Source organism: Biomphalaria glabrata, chromosome 10 (genome assembly GCF_947242115.1).
Source record: "Biomphalaria glabrata chromosome 10, xgBioGlab47.1, whole genome shotgun sequence".
Lineage (NCBI taxonomy): Eukaryota > Metazoa > Mollusca > Gastropoda > Planorbidae > Biomphalaria > Biomphalaria glabrata.
The window spans coordinates 45,448,008-45,473,975 of record NC_074720.1 but is presented as its reverse complement, the minus strand read 5'-3'; the positions used below and the strand labels follow the sequence as shown (position 1 = coordinate 45,473,975).

General features: G+C 34.8%; 1 long non-coding RNA gene across 1 annotated transcript; it reads left to right on the top strand.

Annotated features, from left to right (window-relative positions):
- Nucleotides 1-17,273: 17,273 nt before the first annotated feature.
- LOC129928691 (uncharacterized) lies at nt 17,274-22,470 on the top strand. The gene is made up of 2 exons (XR_008780165.1): nt 17,274-18,051; nt 20,714-22,470. It is a non-coding gene; the product is annotated as an uncharacterized LOC129928691 (long non-coding RNA).
- The last annotated feature ends 3,498 nt before the right edge of the window (nt 22,471-25,968 follow it).

Here is a 25,968-nt window from a genome sequence, read left to right as displayed (position 1 = left end):
CGACCAATAATAGTAGTGGATCGCTACATTATGACAGAAAGGGGTGTTAGCTCTTCAGGTTATGGAGTTGTCCACTATACATATATTATTATAATGACTCAAATGTAGGCCGCCTTAGCAGACGCTCAGCAGTTCTTGAATTGGTAACGATTATAATAAGCGATGTGTTTCATGTAAATTTTGTATGTGTATGCTAATAATAACAAATTATTACTAAGCCTTAGTCATTGTTATCCATGGAGAAATACGTTGGTAAGAATGAAACTGCGAAAGCGTTCAATGAAAAGTATGGAACCAAACAAAGGTACAAAGAAGATTACATCGGATATGGTTTCATATCTTCAGGACCTGAAGATTCTCCATTGTCATTCTGTCTGATCTGCAATTCAGCTCTGTTGAATGAGGCGCTTGTTCCAAGCAAATTGAAGAGACACTTGGAAACAAAACATCCAGCTGTAAAAGCGCAACCGAAGGAATACTTCAAAAACATCAGATCCCTTCAAGTGGATGAATCCACTGACATTAGTGCAAAGCCCAGTTGTTAGCTTTTATTCAGTTCATAAAGGATGAAAAATGTGTCAACAAATTCTTATTTTGAAAAGACTTACCAACTACAACCAAAGGCGAAGATTTTTAAGTGGTGAACGAAAACATTTTGCTATTCAAAGTACAGTGGAGACAAACTGTGTCAGCGTTTGCACCGATGGCTGTCCTTCCATGCAGGGAAATAGAAAGGGATTCTTCACTCTTGTGCGTCAAGAAAATCCAAATGTATTAGTTGTTCACTGCATGATCCACAGAGAAGCTCTTGCCTTCAAATATTTGATGTCTGTTCTGGATCAAGTGATTGAAGTTGTAAACTTCCTCAAATCTCGACCGCTTGCATTCTGACTTTCCTCAGAGCTTTGTGAAGCAATGGATTCAGACTACTAATGTCTCCTGTATCACACCAACGTTTGTTGGCTCTCCAGGGGAAAAGTGTTAAAGCATGTCATCCAACTCAAGGCTGAGCTGATTTCATTCTTGGAGGCTGAAAAAAAAAAAAAAAGACTTTGGATTTTCTATTCATGACGAGATTTGGTGGGTTAAGGTGACATTTCTCTCTGATTTATTTGACAAATTAAATTCATTGAATTGAAGTCTTCAAGGACCATCGGAAACCATCATCATTGCATCCTCAAAACTAAAATCATTTGGTTAAAATTGATTGTCTTTGTGGCACAGTAAAATCACGAAAGGACTGCTTTCGTACTTACAATGAATGTGCTTCAAATAAAGAAATCACCCCCGAAATTCTGGACCCTTTGAAACACCTGCAGTCAGCATTGCAGCATTACTTCTCAACAGTTTGAAGTAATGAATATAAATGGGTCAGCTCTCCATTTGGAAACAATGAAGCTACAAATTTTACAACTAAAGAAGAAGAGCAGCTCAATGATTTAAAAAACGATGCAATTCTTAAGTCAAGTTTTCAGAGAAAGCCTGGATGTGTTTTGGATTTCAATCAACAAGTTATATCCTGTAATCAATTTAAAAGCAATCAAAATAATTCTTCCATTTACATCTTTATGGTTTTGTGAGTTTGGATTTTCAGCACTGACTGAAATCAAATCTAAGAAAAGAGAGAGACTTCTTACAATAGACGATGAAATGTGAGTTTGTTTGTCGACTTTGAAGCCTCGATTAGATTGCATTTGCTCTCAAAAACAGGCACAACATTCACATTAAACATAATACTGAAAAACAGGCAAAATCTTTTTTTCTTTTTATTATAAAACATCTGTTGCTCTTCGTGGTGTGCCGCGAAATTTTTGTAGTTTGTTTACTGTGCCGGCAGACAAAAAAGTTTGAGAAACACTGGTCTAGAGCTAGATCAACATTGTTGTAACATATAATGTAGGCCTACATAGATTGTGATAGAGATCTACTCTCTACTCAAGCCTTCAAGGTCTAGTATTCTAGATGTAGATCTATGGCTACATAGATCATAGATATATTATATACAAAATCTGGATGATGTCTCAGATTAGAGTGTGACTAGATCTAGAGTCTAGCCTACATAATGCTTAGGCTTAGTAGATCATTCTAGATCTCATCTAGACTCTATAGAATAGATCTAGAAAATCTAGATAACATCTAAAATCTACATCTCTCTGTTGCTGCATATTTTAAGCATATGAAACTTAATTTTTATCTAATAGATATAGCTAGATCTAGTCTTCACTTCTAGGTCACTTGATAAGATAAATAAATTTAGCTTTTATGTAGCACTACTTTCATGCTTATAGTTATAGCATGCTCAGAGCTCTATGGTCCAATCTCATTGGTGGACCGGAGGGGATGGGGTATCTGGGAGGTTTTCAGTGCTGCCTTTAGGCGCTCATTAAACACATCTCTGCACAAGATATATTTGGACTATAGTTACAGATAATAGTTACTTATTATTAGATACTAGTATTATATAGATCAGATCTAGCATCTAAACCAAAGAAAACTTTACTATCCAGTTTAGATCTAAGTCTAGGGCTGAAGACTTTTTAAAGTTTTTTTTAGGACTAGGCTCATCAAGACTAGTAACTTGTTGATAAATCTAATGGTCCTAGATCTGTGTTTCTTTTACAACTTTCAAATGCTCTTTAAGATTTGAAGCTAATTACACCTTAGCCCAAACCTTTTGGCTGTTGCGGCTGAAGCACTTCACTAGTCTCAATTGAATTTTTGGTGTAAACTAGGGTTTTGAATTTCTATATTTTTAGGATGCTTCGAAGTCCAACCAATTCTTTATATTACAAGAGTTCTACATCTATTATTAAAATGTTATTGCTATTTTTACTTTTGAAAATGTCTACAGGCTTACAAGAGTTTAGCAGCTTACAACCAGTTCCTAGATGGTTGGGTTCAAGATGTTATGGCTTTTAAACCACTAGCAAAGGTAAGTAATAAATATTGTTATATTATAGTTAATATCTTGATATTCAAAGGTATTTACATGTATATGAGACCAATGTCTTGATATGTACAGGTATTTTAAATAATTTTTTTTTCTTTTTAATAGGTCTTCACTCTCAGTGGTTAGCATGTACTGCAGCCCTGGATAGTAATAAGTCAAGATAATAGTGAACAAATAGATGCTTACTAGATTTTTCTAAGGCTTTTGACAAAGTTCACCACCATAGTTTGCTTAAAAAATTAAAATATTTCGGCATTAATGGTCCACTGCATCAGTGGATTAAAGATTTTCTGATAGGGAGAGAACAAACTGTAATAATAAATGGCTCTAAATCAACACCGATAACAGTAAACTCAGGTGTACCTCAAGGAACAGTCTTGGGTCCACTACTATTTTTAATTTACATAAATGATTTACCAAATCGCATTACTTCAGGAACAAAAGTCAGATTATTTGCAGACGATTGCATAATATATAGAACAATAAAAACAACACAAGACACAGATATTTTACAAAGAGAATTAGATGAATTACAGAAATGGGAATCAAATTGGAGCATGTCTTTCCACCCAGAAAAATGTCAGTTGTTAAGAGTAACAAAAAAACTAAAACAAATTAATTCCCTTATCTTATTCATGGCAAACCAGTAACACAGACTAAAAACGCAAAATACCTAGGTGTTATAATAAATGAAAAACTATCATGGAATCCACATATTGATGAAACTACAAAAAAATCAAACAAAGCATTAGGATTTATTAAAAGAAATTTCTATAAATCAAATAAGAACATAAAACTAAAATGTTATTTAACCTTGGTTAGGCCAATAATAGAATATGCATCCTCCGTTTGGGACCCCTCAACTCAAGAAAACATTAAGAAACTGGAACAGACACAAAATAGAGCAGTGAGATTCATAACAAACGAATATTCACATTTGACTAGAGTAACACCTTTAGTAAAATCACTAAATTTAGAAAGCCTTCAGGACAGAAGGCTCAAAAGTAAAGTAGCAATCATACATAAAACACTGAACCATAATCTTCAAATACAAAAACAAAATTTAATAAAATACTCTGAAAGACACAAAGATAAAAGCACATTCCTCATCCCATATGCTAGGACAAATTTGTACAAATACTCCTTCTTCCCTAGTACTATTAGAGCATGGAATGGGTTACCTGAGCTAGCCAGGAAAACCAGGGACTTGGCAGAATTTAAGTCATTGGTTAATATGCATGACTAAATGCATGACGGGTAGGACGTAATAATATTCTTTTTTGAAGTAACGTCTGTATTATATAAGAAGAAGATGGTATTATTCTATCAGCCCACTGTTCTAGTATAGTTGGACTTGGTGAGTCCTGCACTAATGTGGCAGACATGGATCCTTGAGTCAAATAACCTACTCACTGAAGCCCAGGCTGGCTTTAGAAAAGGCAGATCAACAGAAGATCAAATTGCCTTCATCACACAAGAAATAGAAGACGGCTTTCGAGAAAAGAAACCAACAACAATTGTGTGGGTTGACTTAGAAAAAGCATTTGACAAAGTCTGAGAACAAGGTCTCTTGCTCAAGCTAATCCAGCATCACATATCCCAAAGAATGTACAACTGGATAAAGGAATACCTAAATAATAGAAAAGCCTTAGTTTGCATGCAAGGACAAAGAAGCCACACAGTGGGTATAAAAAATGGCGTCCCCCAAGGAGGAGTCCTATCCCCAACACTTTTCCTAATATTCATAAACGATCTAAATCAAAACCTACCTAGAAAAGTTAAAAGCAGCATGTATGCAGATGACCTTGCCATAATTAGCACAGAAGAATATGTAGGAACATCGAAATTTCGATTACAAGATGCTCTTGATAAACTCAATAATTGGTCCAAAGACTGGGGCATGTCCATCAACACAAAAAAGACCACATATACCATATTCTCACTGTCAACAAAACAACAAACAATAAAATTAACATTAGATTTGGAAGCTTTAGAAAAAAATGACAGCCCTACTTATCTTGGAGTCACCTATGACCCGAGACTAACCTGGAAAAACCAAATAGATAAAACACAGAGTAAAGGCATCTAGAGACTATACCTCTTGAAAAAATTAGCTGGCACAGATTGGGGAGCTAATCACAACATCCTGAAAAAGACCTATACCAGTTATGTAAGACCTGTATGGTGCCACAGCATGGGGCTCAGCAGCCCAAACCAACCTAAGAAAAATAGACAAGGTTCAAAATATTGGTCAAAGGATAATGACAGGAGCAATAAAAACAACAACCATAAGAGCTATGGAGGAAACCGCTGCCCTGATCTCTCTGGATGAAAGAAGAGAAATAAAAATCCTTTCCCAATTCACTAAATTGGAAACCTTGGAGAGGCACCCACTCAGAACAAAAATCCACAAAACTGGCACAAAAAAACGTCTCAAATGGACCAATTTCATACAGGAATCTCTAAACCTAAAAAAGAAACACCAACTTGAAAAAATTACTCTGGAATCCTCAATACACTATAATGAATCTCTACCCTGGGACGAAAGCCCTCTTCCTACTACAAGGGACCATATTGAAAACATAAAAAGAAAATCTGATTACAGACCAACAGAGCTCAAGGAAATAGTGAACTGTTTTCTACATACCAATTACCCTAGCAATCAGTGGATCAGAGTTTACACGGATGGCTCATCCCATAAAGCCACCACAAATGGAGGAGCTGGAATACTTATCGAATGGCCAGATGGAGGAAAACTAGAAAAATCCATTGCAACTGGAGAGTTCTCTGACAGTCACAGAGCAGAAAGGGAAGCACTAGCACTAGATGCTATCATGTTAGCAAATCATCCAACTTCCCCTCACAGTCAGATTGTCTTTCTAACAGACGTGAAAACAACCCTCCAAAGCTTGCAAAACTCTGATTCCCCTCATATTAAAAACCTCAGAACAGCACTTACAAAGCTCAACAACAAAAGCAAAAAAACTGTTATCCAATGGATACCAGCTCACATACAACTAGCAGGAAATGAGAAGGCTGACACACTCGCCAAGAGTGGGAGAACAAACTCACAAGTAAACTCTGCACTCTATCCAGAAGAAATTAATTGTAGATAAAATAAATGAGAAATGGACGAACTCCCATCCAAATCACAAGAAAGATGACGCTTACTATAAGCTATCCCGACAAGACCAACGTCTAATCTTTCGACTCAGGACCGGACACAACAGAATGCGACAACACATGTTCCGGAAGCTCAAAATTGGAACCAGTGAAATCTGCCCATGTGGAGTATCACCAGAAAATGCCGACCACGTCCTCCAAAACTGCTCTCTCTACCAAGAGGCCCGCATAAGACATTGGCCCCAAATCACTCCAATAGAAAGAAAACTATATGGAGAGCTCCCTGATTTGGAAACCACTCGCAGTTCATCTCATGTACTGGTCTAGTCATATGAACACTCCAACATAACAATGAGAACGATGAAGAAGAAGAAGAAATGTGGCAGACACTTTATTTATGCTGGAAGCCAACACCAGGCTCAAAGAGAGTAAGACAGTTACAGGCTTGTTATCTTACTGGATAAATCCATCAGAGCTTAAAAAAGTTTTGCCAACTAAGGTTTCTGAGATTGATATCACCTCATTAAAAAACAAAAAGTTAAATTTGATTCTCTTGTGAACAACATCACTTCTAAAAATAAAAATTTAAAGGCTATTAAATCCAAAGAAACTATAAAGCTTAGTATAAATATTTTTAATTCATTTATTGAAAGTAATGAGTTCCAATCAGATATTTTACTGTGTTGTGCTAATAGGAAGAATAGGTTTGTGCCTGTGCTTTAACGCTGCTAGGTCTCTCAATGAAAATTTCAAAACAGTCATTTATTACTGTCATCTTCCTGTCATAAGTACAAATAAATTTTTTGGGCCTGAGACTCTCCTTATTGGGCCAGAAAATCAAATCGGATATGTCGACATACATAACATCCAAAACAGTACATCAATATCTTAGATCAGGGGTGGGCAACCTTTTTGTATCAAGGGCCGCATTATTTTAAAAATTGGGAATGGCGGGCCACATATTTATATACAACTTATAGAGACACTCTAAGCTAACTGTGTAGAATGTCTTTTAATTCATATTTACTCTGTATTATATCACGTTTCTTTTTTTCCCCCACACTTCACGTTAAGGAATTACAACAAGAGTTAGCAATTATTTAAACCAATTTTACGATTTTTTTTTTTCAAATTGCTGTTGTCATTTTACATTAAAATATCCTGACAAATATACAGTTGTACTTAATGTGCAGTATTTTACTTTTTACACTCGTGCATGATGTTCCGGAACAGTGGAACTAGCTTACTAGTTTCTATCCTTGTGACTGCTGTCAATTTACAGTCAGTCAAAATCGACCAGTAGTAATGCTTGTTTAGTTTCCACAAAGGAAAAGGCTTGTTCACTGAATGAGACAATATATGTTCTGGAAGTTAAATGTCGGGACTAGAGAAACTTGCCCATCACCAGAGAATGCTGACCACGTCCTTCAATGGTGCATTCTAAATCAAGAGACCCGAACAAGACTTTGGCCCAAAAACCCTCCTAAAGAACAAAAACTAAAAAAACAAACAATTTTTATTTGTTACTACTAGGTCTAAATCTATTGACTAGATCTAGTGAAATCTAGTCTAGATTATTCTAGATCTACTTGATTATCTATCCTTTTCTAATTCTAGGGCTCTACTCTAGTCACACTAGATCTTGTATATCAGTGATGCCCAAAGTACGGCCCGCGGGCCAGATCCGGCCCGCGACGTGAGTCAATCCGGCCCGCCGAAATGTCGGCACAAGGTGTAAAAATCCCCCCTTTTTCCAAAAAAATTGTACAAATGTATCTTTACTTACGTTAGGGGCTTAGGACCCTCAATTTTTTCTCCTGATGATAAGTTCCATGACATTTAACATTTGTGCGTTTATGAAATAGATATCTGAGTCTAGAATGTACGTTTTCTACCAGGTAAAGTGACACGGTTCTAGACTTTTTTTGTGGAACATGATAATAAGCCAACATATTTGTTTTATAGAGAAAGTGTGGCTATTTTAAAAAAACAACATATAAACGACACTGAAACAAATATGACGGCATTCTTGGTTTGAGCCGCGAATAAAAGATTGTTAAACTACGCCTAGAAATTGGAGGATTGATGGGAATATTTACCAAAAAGAGACAGGAAAATGACTCGGATGTTAAGCTAGCTACAATGTTGCTCATATTCTAAGCACAGAAATGAAGCCCAATCTTGCTGATATTTTAAGTAGAGAAAGGAAGCCATCTTCTGACGCGGGGGAAAAAAAAGATACATTTCAAATATCTCATTAATTAATGAAGCACAGGATCTACGGGTTTCAAGTTAATATCGTTTTTTTTAGGCCTACTTTTTGTTCATGTGGCCCGCGACACGAGTGTCGGAAATAAAAATGGCCCGCGGGTCGAATTAGGTTGGGCATCACTGTTGTATATAGTTCTAGATCTAAAATAATTTAAGAGTCTACTAGTACTAGTCTAGATCTATATCTAATAAGTCCTCTATGTCTAAGAACACAGATTATAATAATTATATTAGAGATCTAAATATTTATGTCTAAATCTATAGTCTATAATAGACTTATTAAGAACTAAATTTATATAATGATACATAGTAATCTAGAATCTAGAGATCTATCACCTTCTAAGTCTATTTCTAGATAGATCTAGAGTCTACTTCTAGATCTAGTTATCTAGTGCTAGCCCTACTTCTAGATCTAGATCTAGAAACTAATTTAGACTATGTAATAAGAAAAGTAGATCTCATAGCCTTATTTAGGCCTTAGACTTACTGTGTCTAAGTCTAAGTCAAGTTAATTAATTAATTTAGGTCTAGATCTTTAATAACGTTTTTTTTTTTAAAATCCTTTTGAAAGTTTCTTAGATTACTTAGAAACCAGTTCAAGGAGTTAGTGTTAGAATTAGAATAGTCAGATCTATTTGATCTATGAAAGTATGATAATCTATCAAATCATCTAAAAAACAATCTAGACTAGATTAGAATGAATAGATTTCAATAGATCTAGATCTAATCTACTAATCTAATCTAGTCTAGATTCTAGATCTAGAAGTCTAGTGACCTAGACTTAGACCTATCTAGTAGCCTAGTCAGTGCTAGTCTAGACTAAGACTAGATTCCTAGATTGTCTAGGTCTAGATGATGATAGTTACCGTCACTATGATTATTATTTAAATTGATAGATAAGATAGTCTGAGTATCTTAGATAGATCTAGTTATTCTAGTAGAGTACTGAAGTAGAGCCATTGTCGTGAAAAGAAAGGGATTTGAATGGAATATTTGGCTAATTAGCACTTACTAGATTCTAAGAATAGATCTAATTCTAATATCTAGACCTAGACTACTAGATCAGTAGATCTAGAGATCTATGTCTAGAACTAGATGTAGATCTAGTCTTCAACCATTTCTTCGTAAATTTAGGACACACCGGGTCCGGAAGTAGATGAAATGTAAACAATAAACACAGACCTATATATATTTTATTTTGCACTCAGTATTTTCAATTCGCACTATTAATAAATAATGATAAAATGGCAATTTTTTTTTAGTGTCGGAATTCAGACTTGGCGGAACAAAAAATCGTGAATGCGGAACGGCGGAACATGTGAGCTTTTTTGATGATTTTGCGGGCCGTTTCCGCATAATGCGGGACTATAGGCATGTCTGCTGTAGGTGTCATCAGGCCGCATAAAACATTCCGCTGGGCCACATCCGGCCCCCGGACCGTAATTTGCCCACCCCTGTCTTAGATGCAGTTGTGGGATGAATTTTAAACATATCAGCTAATACATAGGCTGGTTTACCTAGAATATTTGAAATAATGTGTGTTAAAAAAAATAATTTGTGTACATTCATAATTATAGTAGTTAAATTATATATAAATATGTGTAAATGTGAGACAGTGTATTTTTTTTTGTACCTGTATTATATCCAAGCTATCCAATGAGAAATATTTATATAATTTAATATATAGATATATTTATTCAAATCATAATATGCATTCATTTATTTGTGGAAATAAAAGAAATGAATTGAAGTATTGTTTGTATATTAATTATTATTATCTTATCTATTAGTATGAAAATTGTAGATCTATTCATTCAAAAGAGGCCCTTAGTGAAACCTGCAGTACCAGGTTCGAATCTCGTTAAAGACTGGTATTTTGAATTTTGGGATACCTCTGAGTCCAACCAGGTTTAATTGGTATTTGACATTAGTTGGGGAAAAGTAAGGTGGTTGTTCATTGTGCTGGCCAAGACATCCTCGTTAACCGTGGTCCACAGAAACAGGTGACCTTTACATCATCTGCCTTATAGATCGTAAGGTCTTTAAAGTTAACTTGTTTATTTAAAAAAAAAAACATTTTATTTCAAGATCAATTTTTGTAACTATGTAACTGTTTGAATAACAATGGACGCCAAGAACTAGTTTTTTTTTTTTATAAAGTATCTTAGTTAGTAATTCAAATCAAGATATCTGCCTGGTCATGCATTTTGTGTGATGGACTGTTCAGACTTACCGATGGTTCCGGGTTTAAACCCTGCCCATTCCCATCCCCTGTGGAAATCGGTTCTAAAAAGTTAAATCTAAATCTAATCTAGATTGAAAGATTCTAGTCAAGATTATTTTCATAATTAGCCTGTTCTGTATTATGCATACAACAAAAGAAACAATGAAGTTCATTTTAAATAATAAATCAAAATATTTAGAAAAACAACTTGCCTTAAATTTTCTTCTTTGCTGCTTGTTGTTTTAATATGTAGTTTTCAAGTCCTTCCTGTTACTCAAAAGAGCTGGTTTTATTAATCTGTATGTGGCTCTGTTCCAAAAGCAATATAATGAAGCCCGCTATGCATCTTCATCTGAAAAATATAAAATGTGATGAATGTTGTGTTGGACAGAGTTTAAGTCTTAGAAAATGAAAGTTTTACTATTTATAGATTCTGAAAAATTCTAGCTTTATAAATGCAAAGTCAATAGACTCAAGTCGTATCGAAATAATTTCTTTTACCATCATTTTTATTAGAAATCAAAAATTAGATCTAACTCTATATTCTAGACTGCCGATACAAAAAATAAAATGTGATTTATTTTTTATTTATATTATATATCCAGAGATTAAGTATCTATTGTATATAGAATTAGAACAGGCCCAGCCTGTGTGGGGGGGAACGAGTTGATGGTGCTACTGTGCACTGAATATAATTTCTTTAAAAAAATAGATTAAAAAATCACTTAGATTTAGATCTAATTCTATACAGACTCTATGTTTGTTTTTTTCTACAATAGTGCTAACATTTATTTATAGATCTATATAGGATGGCTGTCTGGTCGTGCGGTTTGCGCGCTGGACTGTCGTTCGGATTTATCGACGGTCGAGGGTTCAAACCCTGCCCGCTCCCATCCCCCGTCGTCCTGCGGGAGGTTTGGACTAGGAAGTAAACTATCTTCAACTCTGAAGGAACATCCGAAACATGTAAAACATTTTACAAACATTTTTATTTCAACAATAACAAATGTTTGACCTGAGTAGTTGATGTCTTATTTACAAAGTGAATATCAAAGTGGTAATTAGATCTAGACCTAGAATCTAGACTAGTCATCTTGTAGAAGAAAATTAGATCTAGATCTATACATATCTATGGGATAGGACCAATAGCGAACGCTTTTGTGCCAGTTTTTAGTTTAGAATTTTATAATGAAAACATCTGCGGACTCCTCAGCTATTGGGCTATAAAACTAAATTTGACTCTTTTTTCCATATCAGCTATTAAATTTATAATTCAAGTCAACTTGCGGTATGGGTCGGACATAATCAGCTAACGCAATTTTCGCGGGAGTCATAATGAGCGAAAGGCCGTAAAAAATAGCGAAATAGCATGTTAAAATATAGGAAATTATGCTTCAATTAGTTCTATCATCTAACTTCTTCCATGAAGCATTATAACTATTGTCCTCCTTGTGGCATAAAGCCTAAATTTGTTTTCACTTTCTCGTGCTCCACATCTCCTTTCTCTGCTTGAAACTGATGTCTATATAGCCTACGAAACTTGCGATCAATTTTTTTTCTTAAAAGAAATAAAGAAACTACAAAATTCTATCACGCCACCTTCCTATAGGCTACTCCACGTCGTACTACTCTCCATTTCATAAACTCTCGTTACTCAACTATTTTTTTTTTAAGAAATTATGTTCAGTGCACTTAAGCGCCATCAACTCGATCCCCCCCACACACACAAGCTGATTGACCCAAAGGCAGATCCCGAATGCGATGGATTGATGATGTATGGAGACAGATCTACAACAGCTTGGTTTTCGGGCATGGAGACGAAAGGCTCAGGAGAGATCTTGTAATTTTATAAATGTATATTATATGGTAACTCTTATATTTATTACTAAATATATAGTTCGCGTTTTTTCCTATCCTGAAATCGAATATTTTCTCCTGGAAAACTGTTGGAGATCTGAAAACCTAATCTCAGAATGGTGGGGTAACCCTGTGAAAATGAATTCTGCACTTCTTTTAAACATTTATACACATATTAATCTCATTAATTAGTAACAAGAGGTTAACCAGACAGTTAAAAAAAAAGGAGGAGGGCAAAACAGAGGTCCCCCCCCCCCCCCCGTATCCCGTATAAGCGCTGTTAAGATCAACTGAAGCGTCATTTCACCCTCACTGGCATAGAGGAAAGTAGCTGCCAGCATATGACCTTTGAGAGACTGTTGGAGAGCTGCGAGTCAAACATTTTAGACAGAAAGAAAATGCAGGAAAATATGCTGGTCGCAACTGGGCGTAGTCATGTGAAACACGTAGTGATGCACTCATCCTTAATCTTCGAAATCGAAGACGTTGGGTTAAGGTTAAAAATAGGCCTATTATTTTAATATTTCAGTTTACAAACAATAACAATAGATAAGACAAAAAGAAAAACAGATTAAATCAGTAACTAAATTATTATTAATGGCTTTTTAAGCTTATAATAGGGGTTTCGCTGAATAGGTTTTCAGTTAAAAAGGTCATTTTGAGCGAACACCCCATAATATTTTTTTTTCAACGGAATGAATAGCCTTAGCTATTCTAGCTAACTATTTCCTCGTCAATTTAGAAGCATAATATGCAAATCGCCTTAAGTTCGGACCTATTCTCGTTTATCTGGAAATGTTTTGAGAATGAAATTTCCATACATGTCAACTTTGACCTTTAGCTACGCTTTATTTTATTGAGGGAAAACAAAAGTGAATATGTGGGAAATGTAAAAAAATGTCTTTGTAACACCATTTTATTAGTTCTGCAGTTACTTTTGAAATAAATAAGAATGGATAAAAAATACCGGGAGGTGTTCGCTTTGTATGCCATTTCGCTGATGGGCCTTTCCTATAGATCTAGATCAGATCTTGTACTACAACTTGTAGTAGTTATACTTATAGATCTAGTAGTGAAATCAGATCCACTGAAAGTGAAAGCGAACTGTTGATAATCTAGATAAATCTATAGATCTAGTCTAGAATTAGATCACATGTGTATTGCAAGCTTTGATAGGCTTTACTTTTCTAATTATTTCTAAGTTTTGATTGAGAGACATCAGTTATGGCAAGGACTAAAAAAATGATAATTTGTTTAGTTGATCATCGAATTGCCACATTTACATTAATTTAATAGCCCGGAATAAGGCCTCTCTCAGCCTAGCTTGCCGGCTAAGTCTTGGTCTTATAAGTTCTAGATCTAGATCTAGAATTACAAATCTACAAGGTCTATTTATTTTTAAGTTTTTTGCCTACATATAGATTTAGAAGTTGAATAATAAGTCCACACGTAGTGTACAGAAAACTTTATCAGCAGTCGTCAATCGAACGTAAACCAATATGAATATGGTTGTTTATATTGGTAAGGGCGAAACCAAATACCGGAAATATCCAAATGTCGGAAATAATAGGATACTAGATCTATAAATAAATATTAGGAGATTATAAGACTTGTCTTCGAAAATCAAGATCTTTCTTAAACTGTCGTTTCTATTTAAGTTAAATTTCGTACACAGGTTCCTTTTACCTCCTAGATGCTTACAAAGAACGGGTTTCGATAGAATAAAAACGTTGGGACCACAATTTGCGAAAAACCACAGGCTTGTTATCAAAGCTTTGTATTTTATTATTGGTATTTCCCAAATCAACTTAATAAGGAAATTATAAGGCTTGTCTCCAAAAATCAAGATATCTCTTAAACTGTCGCTTCTATTCAAGTGAAATCTAGTACACAGGTTCCTTTTTACCTCCTAGATGCTTATTAAGAACGGGTTTCGATAGAATAAAAACGTTGGGACCACAATTTGCGAAAAACCACAGGCTTGCAATCAAAGCTTTGTATTTTATTATTGGTATTTCCCAAATCAACTTAAAATAAGGAAATTATAAGGCTTGTCTCCGAAAATCAAGATATCTCTTAAACTGTCGCTTCTATTCAAGTGAAATCTAGTACACAGGTTCCTTTTACCCCCTAGATGCTTACTAAGAACGGGTTTCGATAGAATCAAAACGTTGGGACCACAATTTGCGAAAAACCACAGGCTTGCTATCAAAGCTTTGTATTTTATTATTGGTATTTCCAAAACAACTTAATAAGGAAATTATAAGGCTTGTCTCCGAAAATCAAGATATCTCTTAAACTGTCGCTTCTATTCAAGTGAAATTTAGTACACAGGTTTCTTTTACCTCCTAGATGCTTACTAAGAACGGGTTTCGATAGAATCAAAACGTTGGGACCACAATTTGCGAAAAACCACAGGCTTGTTATCAAAGCTTTGTATTTTATTATTGGTATTTCCCAAATCAACTTAATAAGGAAATTATAAGGCTTGTCTCTGAAAATCAAGATATCTCTTAAACTGTCGCTTCTATTCAAGTGAGATTTAGTACACAGGTTCCTTTTACCTCCTAGATGCTTACTAAGAACGGGTTTCGATAGAATCAAAACGTTGGGACCACAATTTGCGAAAAACCACAGGCTTGCTATCAAAGCTTTGTATTTTATTATTGGTATTTCCCAAATCAACTATAAATAAATATTAGGAGATTATAAGACTTGTCTTTGAAAATCAAGATATCTCTTAAACTGTCGCTTCTATTCAAGTGAAATCTAGTACACAGGTTCCTTTTACCTCCTAGATGCTTACTAAGAACGGGTTTCGATAGAATCAAAACGTTGGGACCACAATTTGCGAAAAACCACAGGCTTGCTATCAAAGCTTTGTATTTTATTATTGGTATTTCCAAAACAACTTAATAAGGAAATTATAAGGCTTGTCTCCGAAAATCAAGATATCTCTTAAACTGTCGCTTCTATTCAAGTGAAATTTAGTACACAGGTTTCTTTTACCTCCTAGATGCTTACTAAGAACGGGTTTCGATAGAATCAAAACGTTGGGACCACAATTTGCGAAAAACCACAGGCTTGTTATCAAAGCTTTGTATTTTATTATTGGTATTTCCCAAATCAACTTAATAAGGAAATTATAAGGCTTGTCTCTGAAAATCAAGATATCTCTTAAACTGTCGCTTCTATTCAAGTGAAATCTAGTACACAGGTTCCTTTTACCTCCTAGATGCTTACTAAGAACGGGTTTCGATAGAATCAAAACGTTGGGACCACAATTTGCGAAAAACCACAGGCTTGCTATCAAAGCTTTGTATTTTATTATTGGTATTTCCAAAACAACTTAATAAGGAAATTATAAGGCTTGTCTCCGAAAATCAAGATATCTCTTAAACTGTCGCTTCTATTCAAGTGAAATTTAGTACACAGGTTTCTTTTACCTCCTAGATGCTTACTAAGAACGGGTTTCGATAGAATCAAAACGTTGGGACCACAATTTGCGAAAAACCACAGGCTTGTTATCAAAGCTTTGTATTTTATTATTGGTATTTCCCAAATCAACTTAATAAGGAAATTATAAGGCTTGTCTCTGAAAATCAAGATATCTCTTAAACTGTCGCTTCTATTCAAGTGAGATTTAGTACACAGGTTCCTTTTACCTCCTAGATGCTTACTAAGAACGGGTTTCGATAGAATCAAAACGTTGGGACCACAATTTGCGAAAAAACACAGACTTGCTATCAAAGCTTTGTATTTTATTATTGGTATTTCCCAAATCAACTATAAATAAATATTAGGAGATTATAAGACTTGTCTTTGAAAATCAAGATATCTCTTAAACTGTCGCTTCTATTTATTTGAAATTTCGTACACAGGTTTCTTTTACCTCCTAGATGCTTACTAAGAACGGGTTTCGATAGAATAAAAACGTTGGGACCACAATTTGCGAAAAACCACAGGCTTGCTATCAAAGCTTTGTATTTTATTATTGGTATTTCCAAAACAACTTAATAAGGAAATTATAAGGCTTGTCTCCGAAAATCAAGATATCTCTTAAACTGTCGCTTCTATTCAAGTGAGATTTAGTACACAGGTTCCTTTTACCTCCTAGATGCTTACTAAGAACGGGTTTCGATAGAATCAAAACGTTGGGACCACAATTTGCGAAAAACCACAGGCTTGCTATCAAAGATTTGTATTTTATTATTGGTATTTCCCAAATCAACTATAAATAAATATTAGGAGATTATAAGACTTGTCTTTGAAAATCAAGATATCTCTTAAACTGTCGCTTCTATTTACGTGAAATTTCGTACACAGGTTTCTTTTAACTCCTAGATGCTTACTAAGAACGGGTTTCGAAAGAATCAAAACGTTAGGACCACCATTTGCGAAAAACCGTAGGCTTGCTATGAAAGCTATGTATTTTATTTTTGATATTTCCCAATCAACTTAATAAGGAAATTATAAAGCTTGTCTTCAAAAACCAAGAAATCTCTTACATTGTCGCACCTATTAAAAAGAAATTTCTTACACAGGTTCTTTTTACCTCCTAGATGCTTAGTAAGAACAGTTGTTGACAGATTCGAAATCTTGGAACAACCTATAGTGATAATCTGCAGGCTTGCTTTAAAGCTTTTGTATTTTATTTTTGGTATTTCCCGAATGATCTTAATTAAGGACTTAATAAGGCTTGTCTTCGAATCAAGAAATTTCTTAAATTAATTGTTGTTTGTAATCCATTTTTTTTTTTGTAATTGCTTTTTCGGAATCGACATTTTTGTAATGACTGTTATGTTGGTTTTTTTTTTGTTTTTTTTTGTGGTTATTTAGAGTCAACTTCTACTCTTTTGGGGGTGGCTGATTGAATAGACTTGTGCATTTTTCATATATGAACATTATTCGTAGTTTCTGTTTTGAATCGACCTGTTTGTTATTTGTAGTGGCTATTTGAAATCGGCTTGTGCTTTTTTTGGGGGGATGGATCTTTAAAATCGGACTTCTGCGTATTTAAGGGGGATGCACAGTGAGAAAACATCGATCTAGGTCAAAAATATCGATATTTTAAAATTAATTGATTTTAATAGTTTAAAATGTCTAGAAAACGAATTCCCTATCAGAATACTAAAAAAACTGCGCTTTATACATCAATTTTGTATTTTAAAAGTAGATGTATAAGCAAAATTTTGATGTTTTGGTTAAAAATCAACATTTTGTAAGCTAAAGTTGATAAGCTAATGTACGCTCTTATCCCTAACAGATGGTATCGATACAAAGGTCTACTTTTCTAGTTCCGATTATGTGCATGGTTTCTCATTCTATAAATATAAACTTTCAAAATACGTCACTACCTCTTTTTTTTCCCTATATCCTCATATACACACTCACTAAGCCATATTTACGCATGCGCACTATCAAAGCTACATTGGTAACTATGACAACAAAATTTACACGCATGCGCACATGACGTGAACCGGTCCTTCTTCTGTAAACATTTGAAAGCCTCGATTCATTATTCAAACTCAGAAATGCCAACAAAAGGTTATATGTTTGGAAAGAAAAAACGTTACTGTAAGCCCAGAGGAAGACATGCTTCAAAGACAAATGCATAATTACAAAGGTAAGTCTAAATCTAGAGTTTTTTATTTACTAGACCAGCGTGTGCTTACACATAATGTCATAAAATAATGAGATAATCACTTTGCTTCATCAATCTTTGAATTCGACAAACGCAACGTGTTTATCATATCAATGAATCACATCTATATATAGATCTAGACATTAAATAAATATCATGAAAGTGATTGCAAACATAGAGATCTATCCTTTTTTAGATCTAGTATAGATTAGGGACATAGATCACATTAGAACTAGAATGACTAGATATTCTAGATTGTCACTAGATCTAGACATCTAGATCTAGAATCTAGATTCTAAATCTAGATTATCATGTAGTTGTAGGACTTCAACTTGGTCTTTTTTTTTTTAAGATCTAATACATATATCAAGGTTCGTACGCGGTCTGGAAAAAGTCTGGAATTTCAAAATTCAGATTTCAGTCTTAAAAAAGTCTGGAAAATTGCTACTTTTCGATGCAATTTTGTTAAATGTCTGGAATTTGAAAAAAAAATAATCCGATGTCATTCAGCCCTCAGGCGCCGTAACCGGTAAAACGCTAGGCTGCTAGATCTAGTTGGGCATAGAGGCTTCCATTAATAGGCCTACTAGATCTATCTATTGTGAAAGCATGAGCAATCCACGGCATGTCGGTGAAATGCCAGCCAATTTCTAGACGGTGTACTGTAGACTTAAATCAGATTTAGTAATAGATCTAGTCCTAGACTAGTAACTAGTTTATTATGACTGCTGTTATCTTATCTTATATAATACAGACGTTACTTCAATAAAAGATGATGATTAGAAGATGTTATTCTATATTATCTAGATGGTCGATCAAATTTCAGTTAGGCTACCAAAGGTCGGGAAGTTTTTGGCCTAGATTTATTTATGCATGGGCGAAACTCCCCCCACCCCTTTTTTTAAATAAAGAAAACAAATATATCTCGTCAATGACGTCAATATAGAATATATATATAGAGTCTAGATCTTGAGTCTAAACCAAAAATATTTGGCAACAAGAATGACTTACTAGATCTAGGTCTACTACTAGATTTAAAAGTCTCGATCTATTCGCGACTTAGATAGTTTACTAGATCTAGGTCTACTACTAGATTTAGTCTCGATCTATGACTATGCGCGACTTTTATTACTAGATCTATATCTGTTCTAGGTCTACTAGATCTACTAAATTCTAAATTCTACTAGACTAGATTACTAGATTTAGTCTTGATCTATGCGCCACTTCTTAATAGATCAAGGTTTTCTACTAGCCTAATGTTAGCCTCGATCTATGTGTGATTACCCCCCCCCCCCCCCACACACACATTAAATAAAGAAAACAAATTATATTATAATATATCTAGTCAACATAGAATATGCCTATAAGATCGGTAAAACTTCCCATCGAAGGCCCCTAGTTTTTTAGGTTAATTATTTGGCAGCTGTCTATGCGCACTTGAGTCTAAACTAAAAGACTAGGCCTTTAGAATGACTTCCATTACTAGGTCTAGAATTAGATTTAGTCTTCATCTATGCGCAAATTAGATTACTAGATCTAGGTCTACTACTAGATTTAGTACCTAATTTAGTCTTGATCTATGCGCGATTCCCCCCCCCCTTCCCCATTTAAATAAAGAAAACAAGTTATATTATATCTAGTCAACATAGAATATAGATCTAGATCTTAGTCTAAACTAAAAGATAAAAGACTAGAGCACAAGAATGACTTAGATTACTAGGTCTGCAACTAGATTTAGTCTCGATCTATGCACGATTACCCCCCCCCCCCTTTTTTTTTCCCCCAAATCTATTCAATGTAGAATATAGATCTTGAGTCTAAACTCAAAAACTAAAAAGACTTAGAATACTAGATCTACTACTAGATTTAGTCTTGATCTAAGTCTAGATTTAGATCTAGCATACTTAGCATATAGATCTATAATTATAATCTAGTATGGTTATGATATAGATTTAGATCTAGATATCAATATTATCAATTTTTACCCTGTTAAAAAAAACAAGTCAGTATTCACATAGGCATAGGCATATTGTGAATTAGACATAAGTAAGCCACTACTACAAATTAAATTTCAAGTTCAATACAGTTAATCTATCTCTAGATCTTTATTTAAAATTATCTCCTCCAATAGAATTATAGGCCTACTAGAGGTAGGCCCTCTAACCTAGGCTAGTCTAAATAAGTCTTTACTTTTTAACTAGTGTCTAATGTTTAAGCCACTAAATATCTATATAAAAATTATAAAACTATTGGACTAGTTATGAGATTAAGAATAAGATTTTACAACTAAGTTATTGGCAGGGTTTGAACCCAAGATCACGAATACAGCAGTCCAGAGCACATATGGCATGCTCAGGTAGCCATCCTTTTTACTGTTAGTAAGTCTGGAAAACATAAGATAAATGTCTGGAAAATGTCTGGAATTCATTTTCACAAAAGTTGTATGAACCATGATATATAGATCTACATGTAACATGTCTCTTTACATTTTGTACTTTTGATGATTAATACAATATATGATTCCTAAAATGCATTATAAAATTTAAAATAATCTTCATGTTGTACATAAATAGATGTGACGTGTACTTTCATACTATTGAATTTTTTTTTAAAGAACCTCTAATTTTTTTTTATTTGTTTGCAGCTCTGTTTTGGATACAGCTGGATCTGAAGCAGCAACAACGCAGCCTGCAAGTGCAGCTGAACGAAAAATAATTCTAACTGCAATTACTAACGCTGATAACACCAATAAGAGGCTGCCTGAAGATTTCATATACGTCATGATGAATTCAATGGAATTGACCACAATGGTCTCCTTGTTGTGCTGTCCACATTGCTTTGACAAAAAATTAACCATGTGCATCACACAATCAAAAGGCATGGCTCATTTGATTAAAATCAAATGCCTAAATTGTGAAATATATTTGTGGCCTGACTTGACCTCAAAAAAAAGTAATAATGTTCATCTGGATATTAATGTCCGCGCTGTCGCTGCATTAAAAGAATCTGGAATCTCGCATTCTAAATTTGATAGGTTTTGTGGACTTATGAGTATGCCCTGCATGCACAGAAATACTTATAACAATCTAGCTAACATAGTCAACACTGCTATAATTGAAGCTGGTGAAGAATGTATGATTAGGGCATCTGCTGTTGTGCATGGAAGAAACATTTCACAACCTCTGACTACAGATGATAGAATAAGTTCAACAGGCTGTCCTGTTATTACAGTTTCTTTCGATGGGACTTGGCATAAAAGGGGCCACTCATCTCATTCAGGAATTGGCACAGTTATTGATTTTGATACTGGACTCGTCATCGACACCGAAGTCCTATCAAATTATTGTGATTCAAACTCTGCAGAACTAAATTTAGATGCCTCTAAGCATATGTGTCAAAAAAACTTCAGTGGCTCAGCAAATGCAATGGAGGCCGCAGCAGCATCCAAAATTTGTTCTCACTCTGTGGCATCAGAAAACTTGTTTATGGCATGATGCTGTGTGATGGCGATAGTAAATCACATTCATCTGCCATTACCAACTCAGGATATGATGTAGAAATCTTAAAAGAGGACTGTATTAACCACATCTCAAAAAGAATGTTTAATGATTTGAACAATTTAAAAATGTCTAACAAAAAAGAACTAAATTATAGGCTTACAAAGCCAAAAATTGAAAAAATTACAAATAACTATTCCAAAGTTCTGCGCCAAAATGCTCCTGACATTCAAAAAAATGAAGCTGGCTGTTATGGACTCATTTTTTCATATGATGAGCTCAGACCTAGATCATAACCACAGGTTGTGTCCTGATGGCACTACATCTTGGTGTCACACTTTAAGAGATCAGAGGCACTAAAACAGCCATACAAAAAACATAATCAGACCATCACATCAGAAATAGGAAAACTGTTATTTCCTATAACAGACACAGATCTGTTAAAAACATGTTCAAGAATGGGAACACAAAACGCCAATGAATCTTTTCATTCCCTAATTTGGCAAATTGCCCCAAAACAGAATTCGCAACATTAAAAACTAAGGACGGCGACATACCTTGCTGTTTTAGCCTTCAATAATGGCATTAAATCAGTTTTTGACATATTAGGCGTTCCCTGGACACTAAAGAACATTTCTTCTAGTGAGAAAAAGCAAAATGTCAAACTACAGCTTGTTGTTAGAAAAAGATCAATCACATTAGTGTCCAGGAGAAAAAAATTGAAAAAGCAAAGAATTGAGCATGAGCACCGGGCAGAGGTTCTAGAAGGTCCAATCTATCAATCAGGCCATTTTAATGAATAGTTTTTTTTATTATCTATTATGTTATATTATGTAAATATTCCCTTTTTTTTTTCATTTTTATGGTTGCAATAAATATTTTATATCATTTTAAAAACTTTAAATGCGTTTTTCTCAAAATGTATTTTTAGGTGCATGTTGTCCACAAGAATCTCAAAATCTTTAGTTCTGTATAATTTAGACTAATAAATTTTCACATGTAGTTTATTGATAGTATATCATAGGTAATAGGCTGCAAAAATTTTCAATATGTTTAATTTTCATAAAAAAAAAGAAAAATAATGATGTGACCGCAGGTGAAAAATGTGGTCGAAAAAAAAATAAAAATTTTAAAAATTCATTTTGAGGTTATTATGCAACAAAATGTATTTAACCCATATACATTTTTTTTTAGTATACACTTCTTTCACTACATCTTTAATTAGGTGATTTAATGGCTGAAGGTTACAACACATGACTTTTGAACCTGGTAAAGACAAGGGCTTTGAGATTCAGAATATTTATGATACCTCTAAGTCCACCAAACTCTAATGGGTACTAAAAATTAGAGTGTGGTATCAGCCAGGATAACCAACTACTTAGTAGGCTAAAGTTTATATTATTGATTAACATGCATGGCTAGATTCAGTGGCGTCACTAGGGTCGGTGTCACCCAAGGAAAACGAAATCTCTCCCTAAAAACAAACAACTATTGTGGGTTTTTTTTGTTTCTTATAATTGAACAATAAAACTGTAAGCTAAATTATTGATTTGTTACACCCGAATTTAGGCAGTGTTATCACGGATAGGAAAGCAGGAGCCATCTTTCAAAAAGCACGGCCAATTTGAACAAACAAATCAATTAGCTTGGAGATGAAATCCACCTACTCAAAACAATCATTGTCCCAACGCCACCTTGAAAAAAGACAGCAGTGACGGCTGAGAAGGATCATTTGAATAACATACCGAGATAATGCTACCAATAGAGAAATATTTTCCAGCACAGGCATTCGCCGTCTACGGAAAGAGGCGACTGAACGTCGATTGACATTTGTGAGTCAAGAAATAATAAACAATCCTATCCGCATAGCAGCGGTATCAAATGTATCAATCACGTCCGCATCTCAGCGGGTAACAATAAGAACAATTACTACTAGTGACACTGGAGCTTCAACTATAGATATCCATTGAAATACGAATAATACCTTAATATTCAATAAGCACGTAATGAAATCAACTCTCAAATATTATTAATCAACAATCATTAGTCCATCGACTTTCATCCTATATACATATATATACACCAGTCCAGGAAGCAACGTCCAACCTTCCTGGACCGGGAGCAAAACCTTACTGACTTGACTGAACTCAAAGTCAACTTTATTCCTTCTACTTCCTGTTTTCTACATCAGGAATTCCACGAGTCTTTTAAACTCTTAACATGACGTGAACTTTAGATCATGCAATGTCAACTAAGACTGTGACAATTAGACAAGACGAACATGTTTACTTAAGTCATCCTTAACACGAAAGCCGAAAAGAGGAGCGCAAAAACATGCCGTCAACGTTTAATCATGGTGTCACACCGATTCAAGAGGAAAGTGTAACGGACTTAGGTTAGTTCTTTGAGGGGCTATTTAAATGCCCCAATTGTATATTGTCAAGAGAGGGGTGTGTAAAAAGTGAAATTGTGTGTGTGTGTTTGTTTATTTTATTAGTTGAGTTGTATATTGTTTTTAGCACGGGGTTTTTCAAGGGAGGGGGGAAGGGACAATAAGGTTTCCTGTGGTCCGTCTAGTCAGAAAGCTGACCTTGTCTGAGTAGGGTGTTGGTGATTGTTTTTCGGTTATTATGCCTAGAGTAAGGAGATGTTATATTATTATTCTTGCTATGTGTGCGTACTGAATATTTGGGGTAATGCTATGATGTGTCATGATACCCTTATGTAATATATTATATTATATTATATTTTATATTGTTTGCAGTAAATAAATACTAATTTTCTACTCCTTCGTTGAGTGTACTTTATAATACTTGTACGCTTGTAGAGAACTACAGTTTGGGCATAAATTAGCTCTCAAAGAACTAACCTAAGTCCGTTACAGAAAGTAGCTGTGGAGAAAGCTTGCAGCTCTATGTGTCGAATAGCGCGCGAGCGCTTATGTCAATGTGTTTCTCAACATTTTGCATTAATAAAATGTTACTTTTGCCACTCAACTGATCAGATAATTTGTTAAGGGGGAGCGCCTTAATCTCACTCAGAGTTGTCTGGGGGGATCCCCGGGTGCCAAACGTTTTTCTACATTTCTGAGCTTCATAATCTTCTTTGCCGTGGCGTGTACAACGTAATATTTTTCTCATAATAGGAAAATTACTAGTCAAATCAAACTGAATTCAGAAAGTTTAGTACATGCTGATTCTAAAATGTGAGACACATTCGAGGTAGAAATTTGTATTTTTAAAAGTTGTTTTTTTGGGAAAGTGCATTTTCTCGACTTGGGTGTCACCCCCTGATGGGTGCCACCCGGTGCGGCTTTGCACCCCACGCCTCTCCCCATAGTGACGCCACTGACTAGATTTAAACATGAAATGCGTAGGACGTATTAGAGTTAGTAAGGAAGATAATGTGAAGTAGATTGTTAACTAAAAGAAAATGTTTTTGTAAAATAAAATATTGTATTGTCTTCATCACCTCATATCTGAACACAATATCATAATAAAGAATAAACAAGATGTGCTTTAATAGGTTTGTTAATTAACCTCAAAACAAATTTAAATAATAAACAGGTGTAGATTCGACTGATGAGATATCGGTGGACTAATTTAATTGGCTGTCAAGTAAAAAGTTGATTAATTACAGTTATGATTGGCTTATTCTACGACTTTAAATTATTAGGCTATCAACGCAGTTTGCACAGCAGCTATAGAGCACAACGACCGACCGCTTAAAAATCCCAGTCTTCACCAAGACTCGAACCCAGGACCCCAGGTTTTGAAGTCAAGCACTTAACTACTCAACCATAGCCCCACCGGATATGTTACTTACGTGTAATTATTTCATTGATTGCTTACTAGTCCATCTGACAGACACATCATACACACCCAGTTTTACATAAAGTAACTAATCTTTTACAGACCAGTGTAACAAACCGTGTTAGTTATTATAATGGTAGGGATAGATTCATAGTTGCACGAGGTCCAGGTGAATGTGTGTAAGGACAGATGAGAGAGCGAGTTGGTGACTGGGGCACAAATGAGAGAGAGTGCATATACTTTCAGAGGTTAGTTTAGACTATAGTTTGGGTTTGAGTAAGTCGAGGGTTTATTAGTAGGAAAGTCTTATCGTAGATAGTCTTTGTTGGTGAGCGTTGTATTTTCTTTTGCGTTTATCTGCGTACGGGACGTACTACTTAATACGTAGAATAGTTAATAAAGTGTTTCATTAACTATAAAGTTCTGAGATGTGTCTATTTAAAGAGTAGCCTATGTTCATAGGGCCGGATTTAGGACAGGACATGGTGGAGCTACTGCCCCAGTGAATCCACAAGAAAGGGGCCTCCACAAGATTTTAAGTCTCAAAATTTTGACGTTTCAGCCACTTTTATGTTTGTTGTTTTTTGTTT